Consider the following 26,144-nt stretch of genomic DNA (forward strand, 5'->3'; position numbering starts at 1 on the left):
TTTGTGTTTAACAGATTTGTGGCTGTATCTTTGTGTAGGGAAATAACATGATCAGATTTGATTTTTGAAAATCACGTTGGTTGAATCGTAGAGAACAGGTTGGCCAAGGCCAAGCATGGACTCAGCCAGTGAGGAAGCCACTGCCAAAGTTCTGGGAAGATGGGGCTGGTGGAGATGGAAAAAAGTGGGCACTTTCCAGAGATACTTAGAACACAGAGTCAATAGGACTTGAAATGAATTGGATATCGAATCATGGTGAGGAAACCATCAAGGATGAGTCCTAAGGTTCTTGGGCAACCAGAGGTTGGTGAGACAGTCCCTGAATTGAGAATCCTAAAGAAGGACTAGTCTGAAGGAATAAGCTCTTGAGTTCAGTTTTGGAATGGTGAGTTTAACATGCTCTTGAGGCATCCAATGGAGATGTGGACAGGTCTAGAGTAAGAGAAGAGGAATAGGATGAAGAGTGAGAGTCATTGGTATATAGATAATACCAATGGGATTGTCTGGGGAGAGAATATAGATTGAAAGAGCTGTTTGGGGGATGTGGAGAGAGGTGACTAAGACCAAGCACTGAGTAACATCAATATTGAAAGCCAGGTGGAGAAGGAGGAGTCAGGAATGGAGAATGGAGACTGGCAAAGTGGCCAGAGGTGTAGAACCAAGGTCAGGATAATGTGGTATGCATTGTCACAGAAGCCAAGGAAAGGGAGCATTTTAGGGAGAGACTATCAACTATTGCTACGAGTTTGAGAGCAGGAACTGAAAGGAAAGAAAAGAAAAGCCTGTTGCTCAATCTCACTATCAATCAAAAAATACAAATTAAAACAAGAAGATATCACTGTTCAACCACCAGATGGTTAAGATTTTCAAGATTAATAATATCCAGTGTGGGCAAAGATAGGGGAAGGGTTAGTCTCACATTGTTGGTAGGAATGTAATGGCACTAACTTTTGGGTTGTCTTGACAGCATCTACCAAAATATAAACTACATACACTCTTTGACCCAACAATTTCTCTTCTACGTATCTATCCTAAGGAAATACTCACCCATGTGCAAGAGGTTGCGATTACAATACTGTTCACCACAGCACTGTTTGTAAAACTAAAAAAACAACAACTGCTAACAACATAAATGCCCTTTGGTAGAAAGAAAAGAATGGCACGTGCCATTGAACACTGGGCAGTTTGAAAGAGGCAGAGACTGCCCCTCCACCACCTTTATCAAGAATCTGGCCCTTCCCTTCCTTTCCACCTTTCATTATTCTCTTACTATCGACTGGTTCTATCTGATCTTTGCTGAAGCTTAGCCTCCCTATAATTGAAGACAGAAAAACCTTCAAAATCCCCCCAAATGGATCTTTAACGGCAAATTTAGAGCACAGTGAAAGGTAGTAATTAAAATAATTTTGGACCCAGAGAGTTATTATGACCCTACCTTTAAAAATCACACCTCAAAGGCAGCTTCCTCTTTGCTCCTTCTAAAATCAAAAGGACACTCGAGCAGTCTTGATGACTCCTAGGACGGCATCCTCCCAGCTTGGACCCAATGGCCTTCCTGCGTCCTAGGGCAAGCCTGCCCTGAACAAGGGAAAGCCCACATGGATGTCGCCTTCTGGACTACTGGCTTCTCGTTGCATTTCTCTCAGATTCTTATCTCTTCTTTACAGGCGTTTACCAAACAAAACTGCATTTGGGACATTAAAAGGCTTGTTCAATAATGATGGCAGCGATGGCAGCTTTTATGCGGGCCCCCTGGGACACAGGTTCCAGCACCTGTGCAGGGACTTGAACTAGTTCCTCCCCACACATCCTCCTCTCAATGGTTTCTTAATCTGAAAACTGCCTTTCCCAGAAGGGTGTCCTTTCATTTTGTCTGTATTGCTAGATTTTTTAAAATAATGACTACATATCACTATAAAAATAGTATACAACTATTAAAATAGAGAAGTATTAAAATTACTGTATATTAATAAGATGATAAAAAATAGAGATTTTTTTCCACGATGGGGGGGGGGGGAGGGGAGAGGGGGAGCAGCCTTTCTAATAGCTTTCTCTGCCTTTATCTTTTACAACTGAGTTATTTCCCATTTTTCAGGATGACATCCTATTTTTACTGGATGACAGCTACATATAGTTTATGAGTATTTGTCCTCTTACCATAGCATTTGGTATGATTAGTCCATTGGCATAAAATACAAACAACATTACCTACCTTGTTTGAAAGACTTGGAAGTTAGGAGCCATGACTATGGTAAGGGGTAAGAGCCCAGCAAATGGTCACAAAATGTTGGATGAGAATGGCACTGTGTTTGTTTGGAAATAAAGCTCTCTCATTCTATTTGTCCTACATTCCCTTTTCCTTCATTACTGCTGGATTTTTATAATCTCTATTCGTTTCCTATTGATGCATGACAAATCATCACGAATTTAGTGGCATAGACAACACCCATTTATGATCTCGAAGTTTCCATGAGTTGGAGGTGGCATGGCTTAGCTGGGTCCTCTGCTCACGGTCTGTCTCACGAGGCTACAATGCAATGGCAGCCAGGGCTGGGGTCTCATTTGAGGCTCAGAGTCCTCATCCAAGCTTTCATGGTTGTTGGCAGAATTCACTTCCTTGCAGCTTGCTTCTTCAAGGACTGCAGGATCTTCTTTGATCTCAGAAAAGGTCTAAGCCTTCTTTTAAAGAATTCGACTGCGTAAGTCAGGCCCACCCAGGAAAATCTCAAACTCAGCAGATTAGGTACTTGAATTACATCTGCAAAAATTCCTTCTCCTTTGCCATACAATGTAATCTATCAAAGGAGTGACGGCCATCAAATTCGCATGTCCCATCCACACTCAAGGGGACAGAAGTATACAAGGGTCATTGGCGGTCATCTTAGAGTTCTGCCTACCACAATTGTATTTTTATACAGAGCCATCATAGGCAAGTGAGAAGTAGAAGTAAGCAAAAAGAAAAATACATTAAACAATTAGAAATACTACTACCTAGAGACAACCTGTCTTAACATGTTGATTTAACCCTCTACACTTTTCCCATATGAATATTTTAAAAATGGGATGGTGGCGTGCATACTATTCTGTTACTGACTTTTTTTCACTCTAACAATATTTTCAATACATCTTTCTATAGCCACTAATAAATGTTTAATGCATCCACTTCAAAGGCTGTAGTGTACTCCATTTTATGAAGCTAGTATAATTTATTTAGGCAGTTCACTATTTGGGGGTGGGGGTGTTAAATAAACTTTTTTATATTTGAACAATTTTAGATTTATAGAAAAATTATGACTTTAGTACAGAGTTCCCATATACCTCACACCCAACTACATAATAGTTCCCCTCTTATTAACATCTTACATTAGGGTGGTACATTTGTTACAACTTATGAATGTATATTGATACATTAGTAACATTATTATTAACAAAGACCATACTTTATTCAAATTTCCTTGGGTTTTAACTAATATCTTGCTTCTGTTCCAGGATCCCATCCAGGATAATGCGTTATATTTAGTTGTCACGTCCACTTAAGGCTCCTCGTGGCTGTGACAGCTTCCCAGGATGTCCTTGTCTTTGATGACCTTGATAGTCTTGAGAATCCTAGTCAGGTCTTTTGTAGAATGCCTCTCAATTGGGAGCTGTCTGATGTTTCTCATGATTAGACTGGGGTTATGTTTGGGGGAGGAAGACCACAGAAGTACACTGCCATTTCCATCACATCATGACAAGCGGACACACTGTCAACACGACATCCCTCTTGACCTTGACCACCTGGCTGGGGGAGTGTTTGCCATGCTTCTCCTCTGTAAAGTTGCTCCCTTTCTTTTTCCTTTCCATCCTGTCCTCCTTGGAAGGAAGTCACTATGTGAAGACCACACTCCCAGAGTGGGGAGTAAGGCTCCCCCTCCTTGAGGGCAAAGCATCTACATAAATTATTTGAAATTTTTCTGCTTGGGAGACTTGTGTTTTCTCTAGTTATTTATTTATTAAATCATATCAGTATGGACTGGTGGACATTTATTTTATACTTTGGGTTACAACCCTGTACTACTTTATCTTATTCCTCAGATTGTTCCAGTTTTAGCCCCTGGGAACTCTCTCATTTGGCTCCTGCCTCTCTCTGACGCACTCCTATCATTGGGGGTTTTGTTTTTGTTTGTTTTGTTTGTTTGTTCTTCTTCTTTACTTTCTTGCCCCAGTCCAAGAATAGAAGTCTACTACATTTTGACAGTTGGATCCCTCCCAGTTTTCTTTTTTTAATTTCTAGAAACTACTGCAATGAACATTCTCGAGAATATATGATTGGATATACTTATCTGATGATTTCATTTGCGTTATAAAAGACAGAAAATGGAACTTAGACAAGGCCAGTAAAAGACTTTAGACCAAATCTCTCTCTGTCTAGCCACTTTGGAAAATAGTTTGGCAGTTTCTATAATGTTAAATATACACTCTCCATATGACTGGCAATTCCAATCCTAGATGTTTACCCAAGAGAAATAAAATCATGTCCACCAAAACACCAGTACTAAATGTTCCTAGCAGATTTATATATGAAAGCCCAAAACTGGGACAATCCAAAGGTCTACCAACAGGTAAATGTATAAATAAATAGTGGTATAGCCAGACCAACGGAATACTACTCAGCAACAAAAAGAAATGAACTATTCATATGTGTAAAACATAGAGGCATCTAAAAATACGCTGAGTGAAAGAAGTCAGGCACAAAAGGGTACATTCAAAATTCCGCTTATATGAAATTCCAGAACACCTATAATTAATCAACATGGACGGAAAACAAATCAGTGCCCACGGTGGGGTGAGATGAGTGGGGGAGATTCCTACAAAGGGGTTCAAGGGAACTTCTGGAATGATGGAAATGTTCTATATCTTAAACGTAGTCGTGAGTACATGGGTTTATACATTCAACTCTTTGAACTGTGCACTTGAAATGGGTGCATTTTATTGTATGTAAATTACACCTCAAAAGAACATAAAACCAGGTCCCAGATGCAGAAACAGAGCCCCTAGGACAGCGTGGAGAGCGGAGTAGGCAGCAAGGACGAGCTCACTGTAGGCAGGGTTCTCAGGGAAGGAGGCGGGGCCTCCTCTGCCCCTCTCACTCACCCTTTGCCAACCAGAGATTCTAATTCTGATTCTGACATGTGCCCCTCCCACCCCTCACTGCTGGGCAAGAGAAGGGAATCCCCCAGGCTCACTCTGCCTAGCCTGGGCTTGGAGAGAATGTAGACACAAAGGATGGACCCACCATATCCAGTCACCCTGAGACCGGAGGTACCCTGTAACATGTCTGTTTGCTGGGGTGCAAGGAAAGGGCTGGAATATGTTGGGACCCAGGCAACTTTGCTACAGAACTTGGCAAAAGTGGAGGTACCTTATGGGCAGCAGTTTATGCCAAGGCCACTTAGGGTTGGCTGCTGGCCTGAAATTGCCTGGCCAAGGGGTGAGTCCCAAATCTTGGCACGACCAGCAGCAACATGATACCTCAAAGAGGAGGCAGCATTTGGGGGCAGGGGTGCAGGTGCAGGTGACACACAGGAGCAGCTCCTTGGAGGCTGTCAGGGAGACCAAGGTTTGTGGACTCTGGTCTCAAGGAACATGCCTGAGTGTCCCCCTCCACCTGCTGGCCGTAGTGGTGAGTGATGACCAGGACCAATTTATGGAAACTTCCAGGGAGCCTGAGCCCTATGGGGGCGAGTGGGGCATCCATAAAAGACTACACCTGCTGCCAGTCTAGCAGAGTTTGGAGATTTGAGGCTTTTATGTAACATAAGCTCATCTGTTCTTTCATGAACCTTTGTTGAAGGCCTTCCATGAGTCAGATGCTGTTTTAGTCACCGGAGAGAAACAGTCCCTGGTATCATGGGACTTACCTTCTATGACAGTTACATCCTGTCATTTCACCTGAAGGTGAGTGTTTTGAAGGAAGACAAGAAAGGGGGAAGGTAGGGGGTCCAGGGCTCCTCTGAGAGCACATCTCTTTTTACCTGCAGGTTGGAGAAGCTTGGACCATACTGGCTACTGGGTAAATTCCTCGTAGGGCAATTTGCAGGTCAAAGAGCATAAACATGTTAAGGCTTTTGATAAATATTGCTAAGTGATTCTCCAGAAAGCTTCCTAGGTAGCCTTTTTAAAGAAAGGGGAGAAATGCTACATGTTTTAGGAGTGCTTCTGAGAGTTTAAAAAGTGTGTGTGTTAAGGGGGGTGAGGGCATGTGCTAGGGCGGGGGCAATAGGGGGAAAGGAGACATGTGTAATACCTTAATCAATAAATAATTTTAAAAATAAATAAATAAAATAAAATTATTTTTAAAGTTTGTGTGTTTTGGGGGGTGGAGGGGCAATGTCTCTTTTTCCAAGTGTCACCTCAAAAGGGACAGTTCAAGCCCATTTCCCACTCATGTCAGACCTAAGATTTAGGAGCTAAACATTCTAGTAGTTGAAACACTGGTCAGAAAGACCTGCATTTATATCCCAGCTCTACCATTGATGGGTTCTCATGCAACTTTGAACAACTAAACCACAGTTTTCTCTCATCTATAAAATGGGCCTTCTAAATAATGCTTGGCTCAAAGGGTTAAGTGAGGGTTAGACAATACAGCAGTGAGCAAAAATAGCTTTGAATTGAACCAGCTCAGGAGGCCTTGGGGCTAACCCAAGCAGGTCACTCAAATTCAGCTTTGTTTACTGGTTCTCAAAGACTACAAGAATGTGTGAATAATGAAGGCCAGCAATTTGAGCCCTTAAGAGATGAGACTGTACCTAAGTGCTCTGTGCCATTGTGACATTCTTTAAGCTAATAAAGCTACTGTAATAACCCCAACCTGCGTGTCTTTTTCCATATGAACAACTGTAAACCTGCTTTTGCCCACCCCTGTATAATTGAGGCTCTTTGCAGAGTGCCCGGTGCAGAGGAAGAGGTTGTGATGTTTATTCTGCAGAGTCAGCAGTACTTGGAGCTCAGGAGCAGCCCCCTAGCACAGGGACAGCGCGGTCCCCTGTGAACACGGAGGGCCCAGGCCTGCCCCGTGCCTGCTTCCTGACATCAGATCCGTCATCACAGCTCAACTGTTGTCTGCCAGGATTTCCTATCCGAGCGAGGTTGCTTATCCAGGTATGAGTTAACCGGACTTTAAAAGACCCCACATGATGCGTGTGTCTGTGTGTGCACATGTAGTTTTTTTCTCCTAGAAAGAAACAAGGATTTTTCCACACTCCCCTGAGCAAAACCAGCTGAGCTGAGTTAGCTCAAACTTCTCGAAAACAATTCACCTCTGCCCTTAGACCAGATATGGAATGTTTCCACCCCAAAGTAGACTCGTGGGAGGAGGGTGAGTTAGAAAAACCACAAGTGATTCTGAAGAGGGTCAGAGTGAAATCATCATGAACCCAAATACCCTTCAGCTTAGAATGTGGCAAGTTTTGATTGTTTGCGTGTGTCTTTATTTTATTTTATTTTATTTTATTTTATTTTATTTTATTTTATTTTACTTGTGTCTTTTTAAAAAAAAAAAAAAAAGCAGATACAGCCATTATTTTACCTGGAACTCAGACGTGGAATGTTCTACCTCTGTTCTCTCCACATATTTTATACTCTGCACATCAACCTCTCACATTTGCTCTTGTCTCTCTAATCATCCCAAGGTCCCTGGACTCAGCAATCACACCTCAGCAGTTCTTCAAACTAAACACGGAAAATGTGCTGCTCCTTCATCCTCCCGCTGACCCCTCCCCAGCTCAGGACCAGATGTCTATAACGAGATGCTCATCTGAAAAGCCCTTCTAGATTGTCGCTGATCTGTGAACCAAGTTATCACCCACCCCACAATACAGAGAGGTTTTCTTAAAGCTAAATGTATTGCATTTTTAACTCATAAATGATACCCTTTTTAATTTTTTGTTTTCAAGTATTCTTTCATGGACATTTAGCGAAAATAGATGGTGGTTAGTTGTGTTATCTTTTTTTATACTGTTCTTACTTGGCAAAATTGAAAATTGGCAAAATAAAAAGTTGGCAACTTATGCGCATCAAAATATATTTTGAGATTTTCCTAGCCTATAAATTCCAAAAGTCTGGGAATCACCTGGAAAAGGAGCCAAGTGCATGCATTAAAGGAAATATATATGAACTGGGTACGTACTGGGCTCATATGCCTCATTTCATCTCATCCTTATAACAACGCTGTAGGGAGGGCAATAACATTTCCATTCATGGATCAGGGAAGTGGGGCTTCCAGAGGTTGACCTGCCCAAGGTCACTCAGCTAGGAAGGGAGACGGAAAAGGCCAGGATTTGAACCCAGGCTGTATGAAACCAGACCCAGAGTCCCCTCTTCCACCTCACAATGTCTTACTCTTGAACTCACACACACACAACGGGAGATTCAGAAAAGCATCTAAAATTGAAGCCGGTGTAGAGCCTTCACAGAAGCCACTGTGAATAAATACATTCATAGATCAAGATCGATCCTTGAGAGATAGATAAGGAAGCTATCAATAAACACAGTGGCTCAAATTATGGAAGTGTTAAGTGCTGAACAATCAGAGACAAGCTGATTCATAATGCAAAGGGGCAGGGGCGGGTCCTGAGCGCATTAACTGCCCTCTTCAGACTCTGAGTCCCCAGAACAGGAACTGGACATGGCAGTGGCTGCCTCATTACCAGATAAATGTAGAGAAAGTGACAGTTTAGGGAAAAACAAGAGTGATTAAGGGATGGAAGAATCCATGAGTAAAGATGAAATAATTACGCACAGCTTGGCTAACATAAATCAAGGATGATCATTCCATCTACAAACGCCAGCAAGGTGAAAAGACTCAAAGAGAAAGATGGGCTATTTAATGTGCATTTAAAAGTGTAACAAGGGCTGGAATTAAGAGAGTGCTAAAAGCCGAAAGTCAGGGACAAGTGGACTCCGCTGTGAAAAATGACCTCCCGAGGGGAGGTGGCCAAAACCCCAGAGGGGCTGGGCAACACGTCAGCAAAGGCCCAGTAGGGAGCAGGGGGCTCTGGGCGATGGGAGCGTGTGACCTGTCTTTCCCCTCCTGCTTTCCTCTTACTGCTTCCACACACCGGCTCCCTCCTCCCCTCACCTCAGGAAGAGGATGGCAATTTGAGGTCAACTAATATCACTAGGTGTCGTAACATCAGCCCGGCTGGGTGTGATTTGGGGACCTGGCAGAAGAGCATTAATTATCCCCAAGAAACCAATCCCACCGGCAGAACCATCCTAGGGACAGGGCAGCCCCTCGCAGCCTCTCCCCTGGAGCCCTGCAGAGTGACCCAGGCTCATTTATCCAAAACCAGCTGTCACAGGATTAACTGCCAGCACCCGAGGGGTCCCCATCACTGCAGGCAGAGGGAGCTGACATTTGGGCAGAGTTTGGGCCTCTTCAGCTACTAGAATCATCTTCTGTGCGTGCTTTTTGAGGAGCCCCTGGAAGTGCCTTAGGAGTGCCTGGGCCCTGTTGCCGGAAAAGGGTAGAGGCTCAGAGTTTCTGTCAAACCATGTGGCCCAACCTGTTGTGACATGCCTCCCTGAGGACAAGGGGACAGGTGAGACAGGAGGCCCAAGGTTCGAAATGTGGGCTTGGGAAGAGTCTAGCACTTTGAAAGGAGCAGGTGAAGGCTGGCTCCTTCTTTTTTTATTCCTTTTTCTTTTTTTATGGCTCCTTCTTGTGAATGCACTGAACACCAAGGAAAAAACAAAAAGCAACAGAGATGGAAATGTGTAGACTCCTAGGCGAGCTGGGATTATAAGCCCTCTGGGACCCAAGTTCAAATGTCTTACATTGCCACACTTTTACTGGTGTTCCACAAAGGGTTAGCATCAACAGCACAATTTAAAAACAAAAACAAAAATGTAAGAGCCATGCGAAAAATAGAAAAGCTCTATAAAAAATGGGACATTGAGGGCAAGCAAGCAGCTAAATAAGGCACATGGCATAAATTATAAGCTTATTGAGGGCAAGGAATCGGTCTACAGTTCTGTAGCATTTTCTCCCCATGGTGCTCCAAGCATATAAGGGATAAATTACTCCAGTTACAAAGTCAAACATTTTAAAATAGTGATGACCCCCGCGAGGTGTATTTCAGTCCTTTTTCAATTTCTCTCCTTGGTCTCCTAGTGATGTTTTCCCCCTCATAAAGCGGGCAGTCCAAGTGTATAGTCTGACATGCTCCTCAGAAGGGCCTGTTGGCTTTAAATAAGCGAAAAGGAAGTCATATAATACCCCTGCTTGGGAACATTGCGTCCAGCCATTGATTATGTGGCCAAGTGGCCTGACTGGAGAGTGGTCGAACCCTGGGCTCTTCATCTCAGGGGCCACCTTTTCATGCTCGTACTCATGCGCTGAACCAGCGGCCCTCAAGCACAGGCTGTGGGCAAGGCATGGTGCTGGCCTTTGAGGGGAAAAACAAAAATACACGGGACACTAGAAATGGAGGCCCTTGAGGGCCGGAGAGGTGTAATATTCATTTTCAGTATCTACGCCTGGGAAGAGGGACACTGCGAGCCACCATGAGTCACTCACTACTTCATCTAAATGAAGGCTCAGAAAGAAAGTTAGTATAAGAGAGAGAACAAGGGCCTGGGTCCACAGAATGAGGGAGGACAGGATCCTGGAGGAGGAGGGGAGGGCCATCCGGGAAGACTAGAGGCACTGAAGACAAGCTATATAGTTGCGTTAATTAATTAAACACATGCACACAGAAGACAAAACTTACTTGCAAGGCTCCTGACTGGAATCAAGGACCAAAGATACAAGCCCGGACTCTTGGGGCTATTGTTTGCACATTAGCATAGAGGAGGCAGAGAATTGTGAACAAATATCTATAAAATACTGTGACAATTGTTACGATAAAGTTAAAGAAAGGGATAATGGATGAAACTTTAAAATGAAATGTGGATTAGAAAATGTGTTTGTACCCATGCTTAATATCCTGATTTTGACATGTGTATAGTAGCTCTGTAAGAGAACACCTGACATGAGGAAATATACACTGAAGTATTTCGGGATTTTTTTTTTTAAAAAAGGTTTTGTTTCTTTAAAGCATGTGTACAACCCCTGAAGAGTGCAGAGGATGAAAGACTGACTCTGAGGGGTGAGGAAGGGAAGGAGGAGAGCAGAGAGAGGCTTCACCAAGGATTTGAGTACCTGTGAAAAACAGAGGAGGAGCTCATGAGAGTAAGAGGGGTTGGGAGAGGACATGCTAGGAAAAGGTACCAGCATGTTCAAAGGTGTGGCATAAAAGTACAAAGGAGCATGGCCCACCTGGAACTTAAAGAGTGAGGCCGATCCAGAGCTTCCAACGTGTGAGGAGGAGGGTGGATGAAAACATAGTTGGGACAAGATTCTGAAGGGACTCTGGGCTAGTGCAGGGCAGGCTCTACAATTGGAACGTCAAAAGCAATCCCTGCATAGACACAATTCTCATCTGCAAAACAACCCATTGTCTATCTTGTAAGATGGAGCATCTGCATGTAATGCATTCAATAAAAGGCTCAAGACCATTTTGAAGGATCAATTTTTAAAATCAGGGTCAACTGAGCCAAGAAGAGCTCACAATTGGATTGGGTAAACTCAGTTTCACAAATGTCTATGAGCAACTACTCTGTGCAGGTGGTAGGCCGGACCCTGGGGATAGAGAGACAAAAAGATGTGGTCTCTACCCTAAAAGTAGATCATGGGCTGATATCAAGAAGAGCTTCTTAGACAAAGTGAGTTTTCAGTGGGAGAAAGGGAACCAGCCAGGCCTCCTTCAGTTCTATCGTTGACCTCCAGGGGCCTCTGCTATGGTTGGAACTCAGGCATCAGTGCATTGATGTTAGAAGGGAAGGCCAAGATATAATTCAGAATTATCTCTAAATTGGACATAATTCACCTGTGCTTAGCCACATTGACAAATCTGTTAGAGGACTATAAAGAAATTAAAACAATCAAGAAAATTAGAGGCCAACCACATTCATTCACCGAAATGCAAAAATCCCAGAAATTGAATTAATTGTATAAAAAGTATATTGCATCATGATCAAGTTGGGTTGATCCTTGGAATGCAAGAGTGATTTAACCTTAGAAAAAGCTATTAATGTAATTCACCACATTAATGGATAAAGGAGAAAAACTATGATTACTAAATAATTGTAGAAAAAAATACCTCTGATTCATAATGATATTTCTTACCTGGTAAAGAGTTTTTACCAAATAATTACAGCAAACATCATTTTTCAAGGTGAAATGTTTGAAGCACCAATTTCAAATTCAGGAACAAGACGAAAGTGTCCACATCAATTCTTCTTTTAAGCATTGAGGTCCTATCCAGTGTAATATGAAAAGAAAAAAAAAGTGTAAGTTTTGGAAAGAGAAACAAGACTGACATCATTATAGATAATATAATTGTTTTATTAGAAAACACAAAATATAGATAAATTTCTGGAATTAATTTTTAAAAATTTAACAAGGTGGATAGATAATATAAATTGATTGCATTTCTACACTCCACCAGTACATAGTTAGAAAGCATACTTTTTAAAGATGCCAATTATAATAGCAACCAAAATTACGGTACTTATGGAAAAACATGATGTAAGGTGTGGAAGTCCTTTATAAAGAAACAAGTTAACTTTACTGAAAGACATTACATAAGATTTAAGTAAATGCTAGAGGTAAGCCATGTTCATGGATAAAAAGTCATAATATGACAAATATACCAATTCTCTTCAAACTGAAGTATACAATCAACTCAGGTCCATATATCTCAAAAGACTATTTCAAGTAACTTGACAAGCTAATTCTAAAATTTATATGGAGGGGTAGAGTCCTAAAAATAGCCAATATATTCCTGGAAAAAAAAAGGAATAAGATGGAAGGACCATCTCTATTTTATATAAAAACATAATATTTTTTTATTATATAAAACCATAATAAACAGTGTAGTGTGGCATAGGTATAGGGACAGACAAATTGACCAATGGAATTGAATAGAATATCTCAATGCAGACCTAGAGTAATATGGAAACCTGATTTATGACAGAGATGGCAAAGCAAATCCCCAGAAAAAGCATAGATTATCCAATAAATGGCACCCACAATTTGTTATTTGCATAGGAGAACACAAAAAATGGATCCCGATCTCACACCATATCCAAAATTAAATTCTGTGTGAACTGAAAGCAAAATGTACAATGTAACACTTTTAAGATTTTAGAAGAAAATATAGAATTTCTTGATGGCATCAGGAGAATGATTTTGTATGCAAGGTAGAATGTACTGACATAAAATAAAAGACTGATATATTAGACTATATGAAGAATAAGAACTTCTTTCATCAAAATATGCCTTAAAGAAAGTGAGAATGCAAGCCACAAAGTGGGAAAGAATGTCTATAATGTATGTAACTGACAAATGAATATATAAGATACTTTTCCTTCAGCTGTCTGCATACTCATTTCCTCGTCTCCTTCAGAACCTTTGCTCAAATGTCATGTTTTCAATAAAACCTTCCCTGGTCTCTGTTTAAAAATTGCAAGCTCACCACCACTCCCTGCCCTGCCTATTACTCTTTCTTGCCTTATTTGTAGCTATCATAATCATACATGCGATATATGTAAGTAATTGTTTGGTTGCCTGTCTTCCCCTTATAAACTCTGAAATGAGACCAGGAATTTGGTCTATTCACTGCTGTGTTCCCAACATATAGAATAGTGTCTGGCACATAGCAAGTGCTCAATAAATATTTGTTGACTAGCCCTAGCTGGTTTTGCTCAGTGGATAGAGCGTCAGCCTGCAGACTGAAGGGTCTCAGGTTCAATTCTGGCCAAGGGCACATGCCCGGGTTGCAGGCTCGATCCCCCCAGTAGGGGGCGTGCAGGAGGCAGCCAATCAATGATTCTCTCTCATTGATGTTTCTCTCTATATATCCCTCACCCTTCCTCTCTGAAATCAATAAAAATATATTTTAAAAGTTTGTTGACTGAACAACAAACTCCCACTGATTAATAATAAAAATATCAACAACCCAATAGAAAAATGAGCAAAAGACTTAAACAAGGCATTCCACCTAGCCGGGTAGCTCAGTTGGTTAGAACATCATCCTGATACACCAAGGTTGCGGGTTCAATCCCTGGTCAGGGTACATATAGGAGTCAACTAATGAATGCATAAATAAGTGGAACAATAAATTGATGTTTCTCTCTCTTTCTCTCTCTCTCCCCCTTCTTCTCTCTCTAAACTTAATTTTTTAAAAAATTTTTAACGTCATTTCAAAAAGAAAAAACACAACTAATTAATAAACATATAAAAGATGCTCAAATGTATTAAAAACCAGGGAAATGCAAATAAAGACCAAAATGATATGCTATTTTACACCCACCAGATTGGCAAACATAAGGAATTCTGACAATACTAAGTATCAGCAAGGATGAGGAGCACAGAAAACTTTTTTTTTCATATTTTATAAGCTTCAGAAACCTCTTAATACACTTGCTGGTGGAAGTGTAAATTATTTCCCTTTTTAGAAAACAACTAGGAATTATCTTGTAAAGGTATGCATGTGCCTAGCTTTATTTCAGTTTACCTGTTCATAGGATTATACCCTAGAACAATGCTACTACTCTAGTATGTAAATGATCTGTGACAAGCCATCATAAGACAAGTGCAAAAGTTGAAAGTAAGCATTTAGAAGATTTTATAGCAGCTACCCTATATATAATTTTACTTTTATAGGCTTTAAAAAATCATGGTAAAAATATATATGACCATTTTAACCATTTTTAAGTATATAGTTCAGTAGCATTATAAACATTCACATTGTTATGTAACCATCACCACCATCCAACCCTAGTACTTTTTTCATCTTCCCAAACTGAAATTTCAAAGCAATTAAACAAGAATTTCACATTTCCCCTGTCCTCCAGCTCCTGGAAACCATTCTACTTTCTGTCTCTATGAATTTGACTATTCTAGGTACCTCATAGAGGGGAATCGTATAGTGTTTGTCCTTTTGTGACTTGATTATTTCACTCAGCATGATGTCCTCAAGGTGTATCCAGGTGGTAGCTTGTGTAAGAATTTCCTTCCTTTTTAAGATTAATAATATTCTATTGAATATACATAGCACACTTTGTTTATCCATCCATCCATCAGTGGACACGTGGGTTGCTTCCACCTTTTGTCTATTGTGACTAATTGCCACACAATATTTACTGAAATATTATTTGTCTGTTGAGTGCAATAATTCAAATTGAGGTTTATATTTTGTACATCTTTAGATTTTTAGAAATTTCATTTTTGTGGTGTCTTACAAAAGTATCAGTCTGTGACAGATTGGAAATTTACAGTCAATTCACCCACAGATAGTTCAAGAAGCACCGCTCTGGAGCAAGGGCTTCCAAACTTTTCGAAGAACCTTAGTAAGAAAAACTCATCGCATCCCAGCTGAGGACACATGAACATAACTGAAACAAAAGTTCATGCAGTAACAGTTAACTATTTCTGCATGGATTGCATTAAGGTGGTACTGCTGTCTCATTAAAAAAAAATCCTGGCTGAATCTATTAAATTGATTTCTCAGCCCACTAAAGATCATTAATCCCAGTTGGAAAACCAGTGCTCTAGAGAAATTCTTGCACATGTGTGTCAGAAGCCATGTAAAAAAAATGTTCCCAGTGGCAAATTCATAAAAGCAAAAAAAAAAAAAAAAAAAAGGAAGGAAGAAAGAAAGAAACCCAAACATCCATCAATAGGAAACTAAACAAATAAATTGTGATATATTCACCTAATAGAATATTACAGGGGCCCAATCAATGTTTATTGAATGAATTTATAAATAGCTGTGAAAATGAAGTACAGCTACATAGAGCAATTTGGATGAATCTTAGAAATACAACTGTGGAATGGACAAAGCAAGACACAGTCAGCTCTGTACTGAATGAAACCATTTTTAAAAGCAAGCAAAACTAAACACTGTATTGTTTAGGGATACATGCATGTGATAAAAAAAAAAAAAAACTATCCTAAAAAGCTAGGGAATGATAGGACAGTAGTTACCTCTGATGAGTAGACAGGAAGTAAGATTGGGGAAGAAATTCATAGGTAGCTAACAGATTTTGAAATATTAACTTGGGCCCTAATCAGTTTGGCTCAGTGGATAGAGTGTAGGCCTCTGGACTGAAGGGTCCCAGGTTCGATTCTGGTCAAGGTCATGTACCTTGGTTGAGGGCACATCCCCAGTAGGGAGTGTGCAGGAGGCAGCTGATTGATGTTTAACTCTCTACCCCTCTCCCTTCCTCTCTGTAAAAAATCAATAAAATATATTTTTTAAAGAAAAAAGAATTTTTTAAAAAAAGAAATATTAACTTGGGTAGTTACAAATGCTTATTTTATTATTGTGCTTTGTACTTAGATATACTTTATAGTATACTTTTTAAAGCTGGAAATGAAGTTGATGACATTGGAGGACAGAGAATATTACCCTCACGGGCAAGCTGCCTAACTCTTTCATTGATATGTCAAAATATCAATAAAATAGGGTTCCCTGAGCTTCTGCCAAGATGGTAAGAAAATAGCTGATAAGCATTTGAGGGCCAGGTTGAAAAGATGGGTGTGGGGTCCAGCCGGTGTGGTGCAGTGGTTGAGCGTTGTCCTATGAACCCGGAGATCACGGTTAGATTTCCGGTCAGGGCACATGCCCAGGTTGCGGGCTCAATCCCCAGTAGGGGATGTGCAGGAGGCAGCTGATCAATGATTCTCTCTCATCATCGATGTTTCTATCTCTCTCTCCCTCTCCCTTCCTCTCTGAAATCAATAAAAATATAATAAAATTTAAAAAAGATGGGTATGGGGGCAAGTCATTAAATTGGCAAACGTCATTTCCCCTTACCAAGTAACTGCTCTAGTCTCCTCCTTATACTCAACTAGCAACTCCAACCCTTAATTAATTCCAACAGCCACATAATGTTCTGCATCCCTAACTATTGGTTGCTCTTAGAATTCTGGGTTGGGAATCTAGGAGAGACTATAGAATAAGACTACAAGCCCCTTAGGGACAGGGGCGAAGCCTTATTCATCTCCTTGTTTCTGATCTGCAGCCTGGTGCCTGTGCAGAGTAGGTATGGGTAATTGTTTTCTGTATGAATGAATGAAGCACTTAATGAAAGAATAAATGACTATTGCAATTAAACTTAAGATACTAAACTGCTCTGTCATTGCCAATGTATGAGATTATTTCAGGCTGTTCTGACTCATGATCTAACCTGAGACATACTAAATGAGCATGGCTTCCCAAACAGTGTTTATGAATTGAAGATCTGAAGGAGAAGGTAAGATGAGGTCACAAGATAAGGGTAGGGAAGCAGTTGACTTCAAAATAAAAACAAGAAATCTTGGAAAATTTTAAGTCCAATTGAGCATATCAGTAAGTTGGTGATTACCTTTTTGATCCTCACTGATTTTTATCACGGTGTCATGAGCACAGTACAGGGGTTCACAGCATGGAATGTGGAGATGCCATCTGAATCCTGGTTCCTTCACTTATTGGGTAAGCTTGTGCAAGCTACTTAACCTCTCTGTACCTCCGTTTTCTCATCTGTAAAATGGAGATAGTACTAGCATCTTCTTCATAGGGTTGTAATGACAAATGATTGAGTTGCTATTCGTAAAGTGCCTGGCACACAGCAAGCACCTAGATTGACAAATACACACACTTGCATCCTGTGGTCCTTGTTGATATCTTCTAAGATAATTATCTTTAATATGTATGGATTCCTGGCATCTCCCTTCATAATGCCCATCTTGCAGTTCTTCCTTTTCTATGCTCACTGTTTCTGCTTCCTCTACCCTCTTTGTTGTAACAGCATCCAAACAGATTTCCCTGATTCTATCAGTTCATCCTTGGCCCGTAGATGCATTAAATTTTCAACCCTTTGCACATCATTCTTACCTACCCACCTCTGTTTAGAACCCTCCACTCACTTGCCACTGTGTACAAAGTAGTGTTCAAATTCCTTAATGTGACTATCAAGACCTCTATAGTCAACTTGAACCTCACTCTCCCACTTTCTTTCTCTACTTGCCTTTAAAAACTTTTGGGGGGCAGCTAAATTAGGCTAGACCTTGCCTCCACACTGGTTATACTTTCGCCCACCCAGACAAAACCATTTCCTCCACTCCCAAGCCTGGAATGCTCTCCCATGCCTTCGAGGTCTAAGAAAGAGACTCTACAGAGTGAGAGGAAAAAAAGGAGATTGGGGAATATCAAAAACAGACTTTGCATTTCTAACTTGTTCCTGGACTTGGCCATGATCCCAGAAACGGAAGAAGGATTTCCTCCCTCCTCCTCCTAGAGAGGCATCAGAGCATGGTGGTTAAGAGCATGCACTTATCTCTGTTACTTCATCGGCTGGGCAAGTGACGTACCTTCTCTGTGCCTCAGTTTTACTCATCTGTTCAAGGGGGTACTGACAGTACCTTCTGGTGTAGATGTAGAATATACCACACAGATCCCCCTTTAAGACTGAGGCACGTGTTCTCCCAGCTGCAGGAGTGTTGACTGCTGACAGTTCACACAGAGTCCCTTCCAGGAACTGCCCTCAACCAAAGGAAACTTATTGCCCAAGATCATGCCTGCCCCTGGGCCAGCCTGCATCCAGTGACCGGTCCAAAAACCTGGCCTCCTGGCCTTGACTGGACCATGCTAAAGGGCCATCCAGCTTCTGATCTGGCCATAAAATCTACTGCCGCAACCTGCATCTCTCTCTGCCCAGCCAGCTTCCTTTGCCTCACAGGTGGTGTTCCCAAAACTACTCCTCAATAAATTGCCTGCATGTAAATCTCTGCTTCAGAATCTGTTTCCCAGGAAACCTGACCTATGATGGTTGGTCTAAGAAAGCAGCCTCAGAAATGGGATTAGGAGCAGTATCGCTTGCTTGCTGGCTGGCACGGAGAACTCTATTACTAATGGTAGGCGGAACACTGAGAGCCCCTGGCATGTTGCTAGAGTGCAATTGCTAAAACTTTTGCTGGTGGTGAACTGAGATAGCACACAGGTGGACATTAATGCCCCGAGGGTGCAGCATACCAAGCGCTTCAGAGGTTCTGGTAAGTATTATTTGTAAAGACTGTAGAGTGAGACGGCTGTTGATTCACTGGAGAAAAACAGTGAAAGGCCCAGAATGATTAATCACCAATATAAGGCAAAGTGTAAAAGCTTGGGGGTACCTTTGGCAGCATATAAAGAGACTCTCATCCCCTACACCAGAGGGCAGAGAAAAACTAAGGCTCAGGCCCAGCACTTAATTATAAGAGGAACTGGACTCCAGAGAAGATGGAATTCTCAACTCCAGCCGATCTGCTATGCCAAGGTCAGGGGCCCGGTTGGAAAGTCTGGGACCCTGAGGCTCTCATTCGGATGCAGTCAAGATACTGGCCAGGACTGCAACCATCTCAACAACTAGAGCATCCACTTCCGAGCTCACACTCACAGCTGCTTCTGCAAACCTTAAAACACTCTCCTCCAAGCTTATTCCTGCAATTGCTGGCAGGATTTGTACCTCTCTTTGTATCCTGATTGTCCTCTCAACATAGCAGCTGGTGATGGAGGACCGAGACAGGGAGAGAAAGAGAACCCCAGAGAGTCTCTCAAGACAGAGCCCAGTCTTTTGTACCCTAATCTTGGAAGTGCCATCCCATCCCATTTGCTATTTGCTATTCATTAGAAGCAAATCACTCAGTCAAGTTCACCTTCAAGGAGAGGAGAATACACGAGGGAGGGAGTACTAGGAGGCAGGGATCATTGGGGGACCATCTTGCAGGCTGTCTACCACAACCTGGCAGACCTTTTCAGGTTCCACACTCGAGGATATTGTTGTGACCCATTTACTTGGTGGCAGGGAAGATGGTCAGCTTTTAGCAGGTCCCAGAACAAGACAGAGTTCTGCAGCAGGTGCAGACGGTGGTGCAAGTGACCCTGGGGTGTTAGAAACATCTGTATAGAGTTTATGGAGAGCCCCCCAAAAGAAATCACAACATAGATTCTGCTGTTTCTGAAGCAAGGTCATGCCATCTATAATAGAGGATTGTATATCCCATTCAAAAACCAGCAACCTATGTTCTGCTGAGCCCTGGTAGGCACAGAGCAACTGGCTATGGGGACTTAAGTGACTGTGCAGCCAGAGCTGCTCATCCCATGCTAGGTTCTATCAGACTCACCAAGTCATAAAGGACTCAGAGCTCTCCATTGTAAAATGGAAGTAGCATATCCAGGATCACAAGTAAGCTGCATGAAGGTGGCTCAAACTCCTCTGTCACCCACCACTTTTGCAGCAGTACCTCCCCCTCAGTTCACATTTATGGCCACATGGGGAATTCTTTATGGTCAGCTGATGCAGAAGGAAAAAGGCTGAGCTTGGGTCATAGATGAGTCAGCTCCGTATGAGGGTACAAACTGAAAATTGATTACTACTGCTCTATAGCCCTGCTCAGTGAGGGTTGGGAGGTAGGTGGTGGTCCTGAAATGTAACAATGAAAGGAAACCTTCACTGTGCAGAACTTTAAATGGTATATTTGATCAAAGACAAATGGCCTGAGATTTGAATATATATAGACTTGGGCAGCGGTGATTGGCTTGATTTGTTGATCAAGGGCCTGGAAGGAGAGAGATTGGAAGATTAGAGACAAGGTAGGTGGATGAACCTATGGGACTGTGCATGAAGGGTGAAGACCTTACTGCGTGTTAACACCCACCAAAGGTCATCTACCAGGGAAGAGACACTAAACAATCAAGTAGCCCTAGCTGGTTTGGCTCAGTGGATAGAGCGTCGGCCCGCAGGCTGAAGGGTCCCAGTTCATTCCGGACAAGGGCATGTTCCTTGGTTGCAGATTCCTTAGCCCTGGTTGGGGTGCGTGCAGGAGGCAACCAATCGATGGGTCTCTCTTACATCAATGTTTCTCTGTGTGTGTGTGTCTCTCCCCATCCCTTCCATTCTCTCTAAAAATCAATGGGAAAATATCTTCAGGTGAGGAATAACAAAAATAAAATAAAATGAGGTCATAAAAAATAAGTAGAAACAAAGGAAAATATTAAGTAACAATTCCAGTACACATGTTGATGGCAAAAATTATTAACTTGGTGCATAAGTATGCTAAGTTTATCTGTAGTGTGGGTTAAATAGGTTTTTGTGGTCCAGCCATTTTGTTTATATAAAAAATATCACATGCCCTAACTGGTTTGGCTTAGTGGATAGAGCATCGACCTGCAGACTGAAAGGTCCCAGGTTCGATTCCGGTCAAGGGCATGTACCTTGGTTGCGGGCACATTCCCAGTAGGAGGTGTGCAGGAAGCAGCTGATCGATGTTTCTCTCTCATCAATGTTTCTAACTCTCTATCCCTCTCCCTTCCTCTCTGTAAAAAATCAATAAAACATATTTTAAAAAAATATATCACAAACAATTTATCTATAGTAAAATTTCAGAACATACAACTATATGTTGGAATCTACTCTCACTAACTTGTATTGCTTCATTCTTTCAGAGTATTTTCTATATTATCTACTGAACTAGAAACTTCAAAAAGACAGAGCCCTGTCTTATTCCTCTTCTAACCTAGCACTTAACACATCAATAAGTGCTTCATGATTATTTAAATTGTGGTAGGAATTCCTGAGATTATTTTAAATTCCTTATTATGACAGACTGTTACATTGGCAGCCCCCAACGAACCCTGGGATTTAAGCCCCTGAGTGGTACCTTCACTGTAATACTACACTGACATCGTACTTATCCAGAGCCTCAGACATTAGAAAGTGTGATACAAGCAGATGCTTGATAAGTGCTTGCACATTAGGGCCTCTCCTCTTGCAATGTCCCTCCTGGAACCCAGCTGCCATGTGGGAAGAAAGTCCAGATTATCCTACTGGAGAGAGACCACATAGAGATGCATAAGGCCATGTGTGGAGAACTGAAGTCAAGTTCTCAACTGACTGTGGGCACATGAGTTACCCCTAGCCAACAACATATGGGGCACAGATGCCCAGCCAGGCCATGAGTCATGAGACATAAATCACTTTTGTTTTAAGCCAGTGAGTTTTGGCATGGTTGGTTACATTAGCATTAGATAATGGATACACTTACGCTGCCGAGGCCAGGGGGAAGGAGATCCTTTAGCAACTGGATCAATGAATCTATGATGAAGGGGTTTGGACAGTTCTAGAAAAGTAGAAGAAAAACAGAAAGAAGACAGGAAGGAATATAATTAGGATGGGCTTATTTATTAAAAGTTCAGGATGTTTATGATCTCACTCATATGTGGAATCAAAGTAACAAAATAAACTGATGAACGGAATGGATCCAGAGACATGGAAGCATGGAACAGAGTGCAGAATCTCAGAGGGAAGGTGGGGGAGGATGGGTGGGTAGGAGGCATGCATATATGCATGGCCCATAGACACAGACAATGGGGCGGTGAGAGCCTGGGGATGGGGGTGGGATTGGGGGTAGGGGATGGGGATGGGCTGGAGGGAGTCAATATGGGGAAAAGGGGGACATATGTAATACTTTCAACAATAAAGAATTATCTTAAAATAAAATAAATAAAAATTTAAAAGTCCAGGGTGTTTAAATCAAGGAATCCAACATTTAACAATCTAAAGTCCTCATGGCCACTTAAGCCAGGGATGGCTAACAAGTGACCTTCGTGCCACCTCTCCTCGCTTCCAGGCCCATGGCAGGTATCACCAAGTGATCACAGAACTCTTTCCTAATGAACTTGGCATAACCTCTGACTCTTCTCAGCACAGCCTTCTTGACAGCCACTAACTAATTAACCAGACTTGGCATAGGATGTGAAACCAAGTCCTACCTCCAATCCCTACCATAATTATTTAACTGATACGTGAACCTAGGATCTAACAGATTTATTTGCAGAGCTAGTCACAGAGCTGGGAAGTAGCAAAGTTAGGACTAAACCTCGGGACTCCTAAAGAGCTTTGACACTGGTCAATCTGGGGTCAAGGCCAGGCTCTGCCACTTATTCGTTATGGGATCTAGCTTAAACAAGTATTAAGCTTCTCAGCAGTTCCGTGTCCTCCTTGGTAAACAGGGATAATGTTTGTACCTCACAAAGTTGCTGTGAGAGTTAAATGAGTTCATATACGCGACGTGAAAATGCTGACCACCATGCCTGGCTCTCCGAGCACAGTGATTCCCCAACAAACAGCAAGGTTTGCCTGCAAAGGAGAGTTTAGACTCGACCCATGGGGACAAGCAAAGGGAAACTCAAAGTCCTTTGTCCACAGCAGAGAAGGTGCATAGTGGGCATCCGAACCAGCAGGGAGGGCCAGATGGTGAAGAAGTGGCAGGTGGGGAGGGCGCCCTGGAGAAAAGTCTCTGTTCTTTATGTGTTGGAGGTGGCAGCTATGACTCACCCTTCAATCTACCAGTGCCACTCCCCATTCCATCATAACTGTCTCATGATTTTGCCATTTATCTAAGATAGGAGAACTGGGGCCTGATCTTCACAAAACTTTCTCAGCAAAGCAAGTTGTTTCCAAGTTTGTGTCTCATTCTTCCTGCCTGGACCACTACTGCAGCGACAGTAAGACACCCTGAGCCTCTTTGTCCTCTCCTCCCCAAGTCCTTGTGATGTATTCAACTCACATCTTCCTCCACCTGACCCTTCATCTGCTTAAGGACCTGACCAGGTCCCACATCCATGCCAGGCGGTGAGGTCCCAGGTGAGAAGCCAGCAGGCTGGCACACATCGATCCGTTGACCTACAAGAGCGCCACAGCACACTCACTCATCTTGAAGGAGAGAGTCCTAGTCTTCCTAAAGGAGGTCAGTCTTCCCATAATTCTTCCCTACTCCTGGCAGGATTCTTTGGCTGCAAGCAACAGATGCAAACGTTGTTTAACTTAAACAAGGGATATATTGGGAAGAGGGGGGCCAACTCACAGAATCAAGAGACTGCTGAGAATGAGGCTGGAAGATTTGGAAACAATGACAGCCATGACACTGCTTCTTTTTTAAAAAATAAATATGTTTTTATTGATTCCAGAGAGAGAAAGAGAGTGTTAGAAACATCAATGATGAGAATCATTGATTGGCTGCCTCCTGCACGCCCCCTACTATGGATTCGAGCCCACAACCTGGATATGTGCTATGACCAGGAATTGAACCTTCTGGTTCATTGGTAGATGCTCAACCACTGAGCCACACTGGCCAGGTGGGACACTGCTTCTTGTACAACTATATTTTATTTATTTATTTTTTAATTTCTTTATTGATTAAGGTGTCACATATTTGTCCTCATTCCCCCATTCCCATCCCACATCCCTCCCCACGGATGCCCCCACCCCCCTGTTGTCCTTAACCATTGGTTAGGCTTGTATGCATGCACACAAGTCCTTTGGTTGATCTCTCCCCCCTACCCGCACCCTCCCCTACCCTCCCTCTGAGGCCCGACAGTCCGATCGATGCCTCCTTGTTTCTGGGTCTGTTCTTGTTCATCAGTCTATGTTGTTCATCATTTCCCCTAGATGAGTGAGATCATGTGTTACTAGAAATATACTTATAAGAACTGAATGTGAGACGAGCAATAATAGTTATGCTGACAGGCAAATGAATCAGTCTGTAGTGAGTTTCTTTCTGGACCAACAGTTCTTTTGAGACCCAATTTCAATGTCCACCAATTCCTATGTGCACATGTCGGCACTGACTTTTCAGCTCTGGATGGTGGACAAATGGTGGTAATGCAGGTCCGACTCCCTCTGGTTTGGTCTCGCCCGGACCCAGGGGTACGGCTTCACCCGGACTCAGGGGCACGTGGCCTCACCCGGACCCAGGGGCGCGTGGCCTCACCCGGACCCAGGGGCGCGTATCCTCACCCGGACCCGGGACCCAGCCTCACCCGGATCCAGGGGCACACGGCCTCACCCGGACCCGGGATCCAGCTTCACCCGGACCTTCTGCCATTCTGGTTACTATCCCAAGTTCTTGAATCTGATTGGCTCAGCTTGAGTGAAATACCCTCTCCATTGTCATCTTTATTGACATCTTGACTAAGACTACAACCAATAGGGTAGGGATAATTGTCCAAAGCTGAAACTGGGGCTGTTACCAAAGAAAGGAGCAGGATGTTAGGCAGCCAAAGACTACATGTGTCCAAGACACCCCTAGTCTCTCCCCACTTACACAATTCATTTTAAGCACCAAGATTCCAGGTGCTGTGTATAAATAAAAACTGGCAGAACTGTAAACTAAAACTGATGATGGAACAGTATGAATCATCTGAAGGAAACTCAGCTTGGAAAGAAATCGGGCTTTGGAGGTCAGAAGGCCTGAGTTCTAGTACCAGCCCTGCTATAACTGTGACCTCTGTTTCTTCATCTAAGCAATAGGGTAAGCAATGCTCTAACCAGCAGGTCGTTTACTAAGCATCCAAATAGATAATGTACTTGAAGGCACTTCAACGGCGATAACACATGCAAACTTGAGGGACTATTATTGGTCTGTTTGGGTTTCTGTAATTTATTTTTCAGATTGCATCGTATCAACTACTTAACCTGAGATTGTGTTTGGCCAGCAGCAGTGCGGCTCTGACCTTAGCTGGCAGACAGGCTGCAGTGAAGCGAGATGAAGGAGGGAGAGCCCTGCAGGTAATGCAGTGGGCAGTCTTATTTCAGCCTATTTTGCAATGCAATGATCTCGAGGAAATATTAGGATGCAGTTCATAGAGAGTTCTTACTAACTCGGAAACATCAACTCCAGTGAGAGCCAAGGAATAGAAAACGGCCATGGGTAGGAAATAGCCATTTGGAAGAACACATCAGATATTCAATATTCTACACAGAATTGAGTGGCAACGTAGCACAGACTTTCAGAACACGAGCTTTGAGTCATGAAGACCTGAGTTTGAACTTGAGCCGAATCCTTTGCCTCATCTACGCAAGTATGATAATAACCCACTCAACAAATACTTATTCAGGATATATCAAATACCAGGTATTTTTCTAGGCACTGGTGATACAATAGTGAACAATACAGATTTTAAAACCCTTCCTTCATGGGCTTTACATTCTAGGAGGAGAAGAAAGTAAGTAAACAAACAAACAAAAAGTAGAATGTA

This window comes from Cnephaeus nilssonii, assembly GCF_951640355.1.
Source record: "Cnephaeus nilssonii genome assembly, chromosome: 13".
Classification (NCBI taxonomy): domain Eukaryota; kingdom Metazoa; phylum Chordata; class Mammalia; order Chiroptera; family Vespertilionidae; genus Cnephaeus; species Cnephaeus nilssonii.